We start from the raw sequence: 10000 nt of genomic DNA on the forward strand, positions 1-10000 counted from the left end.
GAACGGATAAATGTTGTATAGATATTTCTGGCCACAGAAATGGAGATCCCAGCAGCATTGTATCTTAACCAGTGTTGCAACCATGCCAACAGTTCCTTAATAATGGAATAGACACGCTGACGTGCCAGGGTGGTGGGAAGGACTCGAACTGAATGCAAACAAATATACTGTGTGCAGAATGGAAAAATTCAGGTAGTGTTCATTGGTTTTGTGGAGAGATCCTGCTTTTTTCAGGAATGATAAGGCCATATGAAGAGGAAATGCAGCAAATCTTCTGGGGAGTTGGAATGGACACAGATGTCAACATCGCATGTGATTGTTGTTCCTGCGATGTTACAGAGCTGGGAGATGAGGCGGTGCATAAGGATACTGAAAAGAAATGCACTTAGGATTCCTTCCTGTGGAGTCCCTAGACCAAAGCACTTGGGTGTGCTGCACTTTTAAAGAGGACATAGGATGATCTATTGCTTAGGTTTCCTCAGTATCCATTACAATAGGTTTCTACTAACACCAAAGTCCATAAGCTGGTCGAGGATCACGTATGGATTTGCAGTGTCTAAGGCACTAAGGTCCATGAAAGCCATAAGACCTGTAGAGCAGAGGCAGATGTATAGCTCCAATAGACAGTGGCGTGTGCTGCACTGTGGCAAGAATCCATATAATCTAGGTGAGAGTTTATCTTGAAGGCAATAGATAAGGCGATTCATGAGGAAGTCTGATGTAAGGGATATTAGGCTAAACTTGTTGGTGCCACACTTAAGAACAGGTACAATTAGCCTCTTTGTCCAGTCTTGTGGCACATACTCATGTCTGAGGCAGAGGTTGTAAAGCTGTATAAGGGGATCACCAGGGACTTTCAGGAGGCATAAGACAGAGTATGTGATGCCGCCATCACCTGAGGCTGTTGCTTTACTGCTAGCAAGAGCACGGCGAAATTTATCCTTTGTTATTGGAATGTTTTCCTCATCTTTCTTTAGCAGGGCTGCTGATAGGTATAGAGCACAGCGAGTTTTCTGAGGGGAGAGCACCTCTTGTACATATGAAGGAAGGCTTTGAACACTGGCTTGCTGCGACCAGGCCTTAACGAGATGTTGTGCATACAGAACTGTACTGTGATGGAGTGCACTTGGGGTCTTTTTCCTTAAAGCCTTCTTGATAAGTCATCACATGGACCCCACACTTGTCTGATGATTGATGGTATTCATGAAATCATGCCAGGCATCACGATGAACACATTGTTGTAAGGCAACAAGGGCACTGCTGGACGTCTGGTATTGCTTCAAGTTGTCTGGAGTTGGATCCCTCTGATAGACAAGGCTGTCCTCTACTGCCTGTCTCTTTGCTGCCTTCATGCGTCTATCAAGTGTCCACTCATGAGCTCCAAACTGGTGATTAATATTTGATCTGTGAACATAGTGGTTATAAAAAATCAAGTGTTAAAGATACAAGTAACTAGTTTCTTAGAAGAGTTAAGATCAAGCTTGAAGAAGAGACTAGATATGCAGGAAATATAGTTAGGACAGTACATTGGATGGATACTGATACAGGTATGCTGAATGGTAGATGAATGCACTCTAGGGATCGTGTACTGAAGGCTGAGGGCAAGGTGATCCGAGAATAGAGTAGGTAGAGATGAGCACCTGATCTGAGATGCCTCAAGTCCATTGGTAAGTATGTGGTTAAGGGTGTCTCCTCGAGAATGCGTGGCACATCCTGTATCCCAGCGTGTTAGGTTGTTGCATGAACTTCATTACTTGTATAACACTACAGTTGGCAGTATTGCAACGTCCACCTAAAGCAGGGTACCGTTTTAAAATCACCCATATATACTGCCCTATGGTCCATAGGAGGCAGAGCATCAATATTCATCCTTCCTGGGGCAGAATAGACAGAGTTGAATCGATCCTTCTCCCAGCTTAACCTCGAGGAGTTGAAAAGTGGTGTTGTCATCATCAGATGTACGGAGTAGTCAGTGCTGAACAGAGGAATGGATACAGGTAATGAGCCCATTTATAACATGATGAACATAAGAAACATAACCACTAAAAGTAGGTACTGTAGTTCCTAGAGCATGTCTAAAAAAAGCTTCTTGTGTAATTATGACACTTGGGTGATGACAATAAAGATATGCCGTAAGCGAGGTAATTTTGTTTGGAGACCTTATGTCATAAGTATTCCAAGAGAGAACATGAAGATTTATGCTACTAGTGAACAGTACTTTTATGCTTACGTGAGCCAGATGAGGTGGGAGGCATGGGCAAGTGAGGCTGCTAGAATATTAAAGTGGGACTCTATGGCATCAAAACAAGCCTCAATGCAGCAAGGGAGGCACATTGCGAGTCAAGGGAGTCAACAGCTTTTTTAAGTGTAGACACCTGTGTGGGAGCTGGAGCAGGCAATGATACATGTGTAGGCATATGCGAGACTGCAGAGGTAGGACTGCAGGGAATGGTTGAGCGTCTGGTGCACACATTCACTCCAGGCAGGTTACATCGAGGACATTTCCATTTCGCATCATTCTTGGGTGGTGGGTCTTGACATGTCGAAGTTGATGCAGCAGCAGAGGGAGGGTACGATGAATGCTGGTCATGTGCACCTGAGCACCAGGTACACTTCTCAGATGCAGGACAGTATCGGGAAATGTGTCCAAGGCCGCAACATTTGTAACACCATGGTTACTCATCCTATATTTTGCGTAATTCAGACGACCGGAGGAACGGAAGGAAACTGGAGGTGACACTTGGCCACGGTGCCTCAGGGAACTCCAGGTAATAACAAGTCGATTAATTGGTACATCGTTCTGATGAAACCTGCGAGCAGAATGAACACCAGATAGTTCTTTAGCCTTGGAGGGATCGACACTAACCGGATACTGGGTGAGGAGAAAGGTGGAATATTTGCGAGGCCTCTTGCTTATCAAGCTTGCAGAGCTAAAAATTCTCCTTGTTCCATACTGTTTATAATATCCTGACGGCTTTTAGATACATATACAAAACGAGATGTCACTGCTGACATCTTGACCTCGGCAAGATTGCGATCCAGACTGTATGCTCGGTTTACCTCAACGAGCCATTTAAGCTTCATGTCTACGCCAGGGTTATCTCTGAATACACGTTTGATATACTCTGCTCGCGACGCAAATGCTGAAAAAGCTGATTACGCACAGCGGTAGGTCTGTGCGATATGTTATGACACGGCAGAGGCAGGGGATGATTGTCAGAGGCCACATCACGAGTATCACAAGGAGTCGAAGAACCCTTGCGTCTGGTTGTTTTGGCATCAGGCGACAATGGTTCACTATCAGTGTCCGAAGTGGAATCCATTGGCCGCTTACTAGAAGTGTGGGGTCGGGACGCGGAGATCGGCCTCATGTCTATCCCCCAATCTGAGGTGATAACAACGGCCAGTCTTCCTCACGCATCTCCTCTTCGTTCAATGCTGGATCAGCATCTAGGTCAGCGAGGGAAACTGGTCCTGTGTAATCCATAATAACCATGCCTCGACTAGGTCACAGGAGCAGTACATGGCGTCAACAATACGCCACGGTCTACAATGCGCATGCGCAATGACGGGAAGACCAATCAGAGGGGCCAGGGCACAGAATCTTCCTTTTCCCTACTTTTACAAGCTGTCTAAAACTACTATTTGGCAAACTTTCTTCAGGACGCAGCAGACCTTTACGGTGCTTTTAACAGCAGCAGGCGTACGGCAGGTCTGAAGAAGGCTGGGAGTAGTGGAAAATAGGAGAGTGCACTCAGAGGCAGAGAAAAAAGAGAGAGAAGAGACAGAGAAGAAAGAGAGAGAGAGAAGAGACAGAGAAGAAAGAGAGAGAGAAGAGACAAAGAAAGGGGGGGAGAAAGACAAGGAGAGAGAGAAAAAAGAGACATGGAAAGAAAAAGAGAAGAGAGAGGAAAGGTGAGGGATATGGTTAGGGAGAGGGACAGAGAGAGAGAAAGAGGGAATGGGAGAGGAAAAATAGTGGGAGAGAGAGAGAGGTAATGGGAGAGGAGAGGAAGAGGAAATGGGAGAGGGAGATGAGTGGGAGAGAGAGAGGGAAAGGGAAAGCGAGAAGAAATGAGAGTGGGAGAAAGGGAGAGAAAGAGGTAAAGGAAATGGGGGCGTGAGAGGGAGATTGAGGAGAAAGGGAGAAATATATAAAGAAGTAGTGGGAGAGGGAGAAGGAGAAGAGCGGGAGACAGGGAATGGGATTAAGAAATGGGAGGGAGAGAGAGGGGAGGATATGTGAAATTTTATATATGTATTAAATATCCAATGTGTATGTGTGTGTGTGTATTAGATATTTAATACACACACACACACACATGTATATATATATATATATATATATATATATATATATATATATATATATATATATATGTATGTATGTGTATTTGTGTGTGCGTGCATGAATATATATATATATATATATATATATATATATATATATAATCCAACTGAACCGAAAACAAAGGGGACGGCCACAGGGCTATATATTAACAACTTTCATAATGCAAAACCATAGACCAAAACCAGACCTACTTAAGTTCACTTTTTCTCAGCAACCACAAGGAGTTGGGGGAGTTCTTGGGTGCGTTAGAAAGGTCTCAAGGTCCTGCATGACTTGGGCTATGTGGTGTTCCGATAAGGTATGTGAAAAAAAAAAACTAAAATACCACTTAAATATTGAAGTAACAGTACATGGTTGCAGTAAACTACTAAATTAGTCTGGGTGCAGTATGAAAATTTTCATACTCCTTATAGACCCCTTAAATACACTCCTAAACAACAGCAAGGGTTACAGAAGTGATTCAGGGTGCTATGGAGAGCTATCACAGAGTAAATGAGAATGGATATGGTTTTACTCGTATGCCCCTTATTGACCCCTTAAACACCTCTAAACAACGGAATGGGTTAGGGAGATGATCGAGGGTGCTATGGAAGCCTATGGTAGAGTAGAGACGATTGGGCACGGTTTGAGATCTCGCATTCCCTTAAAATATAGCGGGCGGAATTATATTTCAGTACACTTGCTGGGTCCCACTTTTATACATCTGGCAACTAATCGAAGTAAACATAGCGTAAAAAGTATTTTCATGAATGAGGCTAAAACCCTAGGTAGTTTGTAACAAAGAGTGTGATTGGTCAAATGCAAATAACCAGTGTGTATTAGTTAATATTTTTGGAAGCCAAGCAAGCCATTAGATCTTCCGTTTTGTTCAAATAAGTGATAAAAACAGTTAGTATTAGCTACCGTTGACTTTGTAGTGGGTTATCTTCAAATGCGATATCCTGGAATTTATTTATCGAAATGGCAACACCTCCGGTGGGGAAGCGGTATTTCCCCCTTCTTTCAATACAACAAACATCAATAATTTTAGATTGTTATTTCATAAGACACGAAAAACGCTTCTTGAATTAAACATCTCTGCATGACAGCAAAATCAAACAGAAAATTGTGCGAAAGACCTTTGTAAATACTTTTCGTAGTTGCACTATGTGGTAGCGTCAAATCGATCTATTAATGTGATAGATTTTTTTTTTATTATTATTATTCTTTGCCAGAACTAAACACATATTCAATAAACAGAAACCATGCTACATTATATTCTTCATTATATAATGTATATTTCCATCACTGCGAGTGTATTGCATATGTGTGTGTGTGTGTGTGTGTGTGTGTGTGTGTGTGTGTGTGTGTGTGTGTGTGTGTGTGTGTGTGTGTGTGTGTGTGTGTGTGTGTGTGTGTGTGTGTGTGTTTCTACAGGGAGGTGCATCCACATTCGAACAGCTTAGCGAAAAAATACATGTTCGCTTGTTGCAACTCAAGCAACTACTAGCTAGGTGGTTCCAAGGAGGGAGTCTAAGAACCGACTCCCGATACGTGTGTTGTGTTGATGTCTGATATTTTGCAAAAAAAGAAAAAGAAAAAAAAAAGCTCTGATGAAATAGTTGATCTCGCTCTCTACTTTTATTTGTCATTTATTTTAGGCATACTTGTCCTTTATCATAAAATAAAAGTTCTCATATGTAATACACGGATGTGTATTACAGATAAGAATACATGGATGCTTCATTAATGTGCGCATGTTGTGTGTGATGAAAGAACTGAAGTTGTTTAATAACTATATATATATATATATATATATATATATATATATATATATATATATATATATATATATATATATATATATGACAATAACAGTTGTAAAAGAAGATAAATACAAGGGCGAGTATGTTCCTAATAAGACCAATGTATTGTTATTCCCATCCCTGTGACAGAGGTGCAAGCAACGTCTGGAGGTCCTTTTATTAGCCGTCTCTCAAACACTGACAATATTCGCCCAAACATTTTCGTCAGGTTTGAGCCACATTCCTTGCCAGGCTTTCGAAGGATTTCCAGGTGGTTTTAGTCATAGACTGCTTCGAACTGCCCAAGACGTGTGTAATAGGGCAGTCATCCTGCGCAAATAGGATTGTTCCTGGGAAGAGTCAAGGAATGGGAGCGTACTGATGGAAGGAACATTTTTCTAACAATTCTATATATTTGTCTAAAAAGCATTTCCTCGTTTCGCCATCATGCTAGATTTACTCCCACATGTCAGCTCACATGGCCACTCCTCGCCGTTTCATAGAATATGCGTCTGTCATATATTAAAAGTAAATATCATAGAATCCGAACATGAAATATAACGTTTAGGACACTATTATATATAACGAATGTCTGTATCGCAAATTAAGATAAATCAATATGTGAACAAAGAAAAGTTGGTAACATTAACGCCTTTTATCTCGTCCAGCAATGGAGCTTTTCATGCATTCCCGGTGTCCTTATTACTATTCCCGGTTATCTTGATCTTTCTTTACATACTGCTGGGCGAACTGGAGGAAACGCTAACGATGTCGTTTGTTCAATATTTCTTTGATGACGTTCTGTGATTTATCCTGTCTGCACGTAGTCGCTTTCTTCACCGCACGGCCTGTTACCAGGAGCTGTAGGTCTTCATGAACATTAGCTGTATTGGCGAGCGAGGGCGGTCGTTATTGGTGTCCTCCTGCTTCCACCCTCTCTACCTGTATACCATCGTGCGGAAGATGCTCAGCTCTCTGAATATATCAGTTACAGAAATTACTTTCCCTTGCCCCTTCGTAGCAGCCTCTATTTGCGATTTCAGCTCGCCTTGCGACCATTCTGAGAAAGGTGTCAGCTTGGCAGCACTCGTTTTCGCCTCGGATTCCCCATGCCACTTGACGTCTTAGATCATCGCAAATATTTTCTTTCTTATTTAGCACATGTTAGGATTAGTCGAGAAACAGATATTTAAGAATTAATGAATGTTCTTTGGCATAAAAATATGAAATATACGATTTTGTGTTCTTAATAATTAGATGGTTCCTCTTTCTGTAAACTACTCGAGTTACGAGTGAACAAATAATAATTTCACACCAGGAAATTACTATTTCTAAGAGAATGGATAAAAAAGTTAATGTAAAGGTTTCATATACGAAGTTCATTTACAACTACGCATATAGTATATTACACTGCAGTAACAAATAGAAAAAAAAAATGGATATATAACAAAAGTTGAAAGCGAGAAATACCCATTTCATTAGAATGAACATGATACACAATTCATGTATTGGAAGTCGGTTCTTGGATTGTTGCTATTCACCCTCTTTGAAACCAACTAGCTAGTAGTTTGAATGCGGGTCCGGCTCCTCAAAGACACGCCATGGCTTGTTGTTTAATAATAACAGATTATACATACTCTTTCGTATCTCATCACCAAGTATAACTTCGAATTTACAGACACATACACACTGTTAACACTACAAATTCACTGTACCCTCACTGCGATTCTATATTTAGTTCATATTCTATACTGAAAAGTTAATGTAGCATAGTTTCTTTTTATTTAATACGTATTTCTTTTTATTTAATAAGGATAAAAAAATAGTCGCTTCATTAGTTCGATTAGCCGCTACCAGATGGTGCAGCTGCCATAAGTATTTATAAAGGTCAATGATTTTACAGATTATTTTAGTAGATTTAGTTGCCATCATAGATGTATAAAGTATAAAACGTGTTCGTGTTTCAAGAAATATGCAGCAATAATTTCTACTTATTTTGAAAGACGAGAGAAATACCGCCTTTCCTTCAAGAGTTTTTGTCATTTCGATAAACAAACAATCCTAGGATATCAAATTTGAAGATTATATAGTCAACTATAAACTATGAAGTCAACGATAGCTAATATTACATGTTTAGCTATCACTCATTTGAACAAAACGGAAGATCTAATGACTTGCTTGGCTTCCAAAAATATTTATTAATACACATTGGTTATTTGCATTTGACCAATCATACTCTTTGTTACAAACTACCTAGGGTTTTAGCCTCATTCATGAAAATAATTTTTACGCAATGTTTACTTCGATTAGTTGTCAGAGGTATAAAAGTGGGACCCAGCAAATGTAACGAAATATAATTCCGCAAATGTACATGCGTCATCTTTTCGGGGCTGCGCCTCTAAATTGCATTTTGAACGTGATGCACGCACACACGCACACACGCACACACACACGCACGCACGCACGCACGCACGCACGCACGCACGCACGCACGCACTCACACACACACACACACACACACACACACACACACACACACACACACACACACACACACACACACATATATATATATATATATATATATATATATATATATATATCGCTAATCATATCAAATACAAGACCAATGTCTATAAGAAAATCAATATAATAAAAAAGTGCTGGTCTCTGGACAACGCCATTTCATCGAAAGGATGCAGTTTTTGTGCAACAGAGTATATAGTGCATAAGACTGCAGTGCTATAACAACCTGGATCTTGCACGTATTGTGTAGCGTATTGATACCCTTTGCATAGCCTGGTCAGTGTAACCTGCTGTCTCTGAGATATTTAATTATAGATTTTACTTAATCTCTCCGTATCTGACGTCCCAGCAATACTTCAAGAGATAATGGTACAGCATAATATGGTCCTTCAAGGGAAACTGTTAGTTTGGCTAAATGATCAACTTTACCGCAGGTTGATATTCATATGAAAGAGGGTTTCTAGTATATCGACACGTAATCCCTTCTCTAATAACCTAGAACTTTGGTGAACGATATCTCTACCTTATTTTCTAGATTTAATACAGTAAGTGGGGGATACCATAAGGAGGATGGAGAATTCCATCTATATATATATCAAGTAATGAGCTTTTAGCTCTGTTACTGAGGTCATGGATTTACGACCTGCTAATTGGTCAATATGAACATCTACTTAAAGTCTATGTCAAAGTGCAGTATGTTTTGCCTCTAAGAAGTTCGTAGCTTCAGTGTTCCACACAATGAAGCTGACAATAGTCGGGGCAGCTTTGGCTTTCCATTCTAGGTATGAGGGGACGTCTAGCTCTTTCCTCATGACAAGAACTTTAGTAGTCAATGACCAGCCTAGAATGATTCTCATGGTCTTGTTCTGTAAGACTTCAAGGGTTTTGAGAGTATTTGGTGATAATATACTAAGAATCAGATTCGCATAGTCTACCATGGACTTAGCAAGGGAAATATACAACCCTAGGTCTTACAGGAAAGTACTTACGTATCTGTTACTTTGTATTGTAAATGTCTTTGATGCTTTGAACAGTTTCCTGAAACGAGAATAACAAGACACTTATAGGTATTCGTCCTTGCAATAACTTCACCCAACCTCGCATGGGCGAGGGCGAGGGAGAAGAAAAGAAAAAGGGCAATAAGAGAGGGAGAGAGAGTGGGAGCGAAAGGGGGAAGGGGAGCGGGAGAGGTAGCGGAGAGGGAGAGGAGAGGGAGCGGGAGCGGGAGAAAAAGAGGGAGAGGGAGTCGGTCAAAGACAGAGAGAGAGGGAGGGGGGTAATAACAGAGATGAGAGAGGGAGGAATGTATGCAGGGAGAGGGGGAATGGTGAAAAAAGAG

The sequence above is a fragment of the Penaeus vannamei genome, chromosome 2, assembly GCF_042767895.1.
Source record: "Penaeus vannamei isolate JL-2024 chromosome 2, ASM4276789v1, whole genome shotgun sequence".
NCBI lineage: Eukaryota > Metazoa > Arthropoda > Malacostraca > Decapoda > Penaeidae > Penaeus > Penaeus vannamei.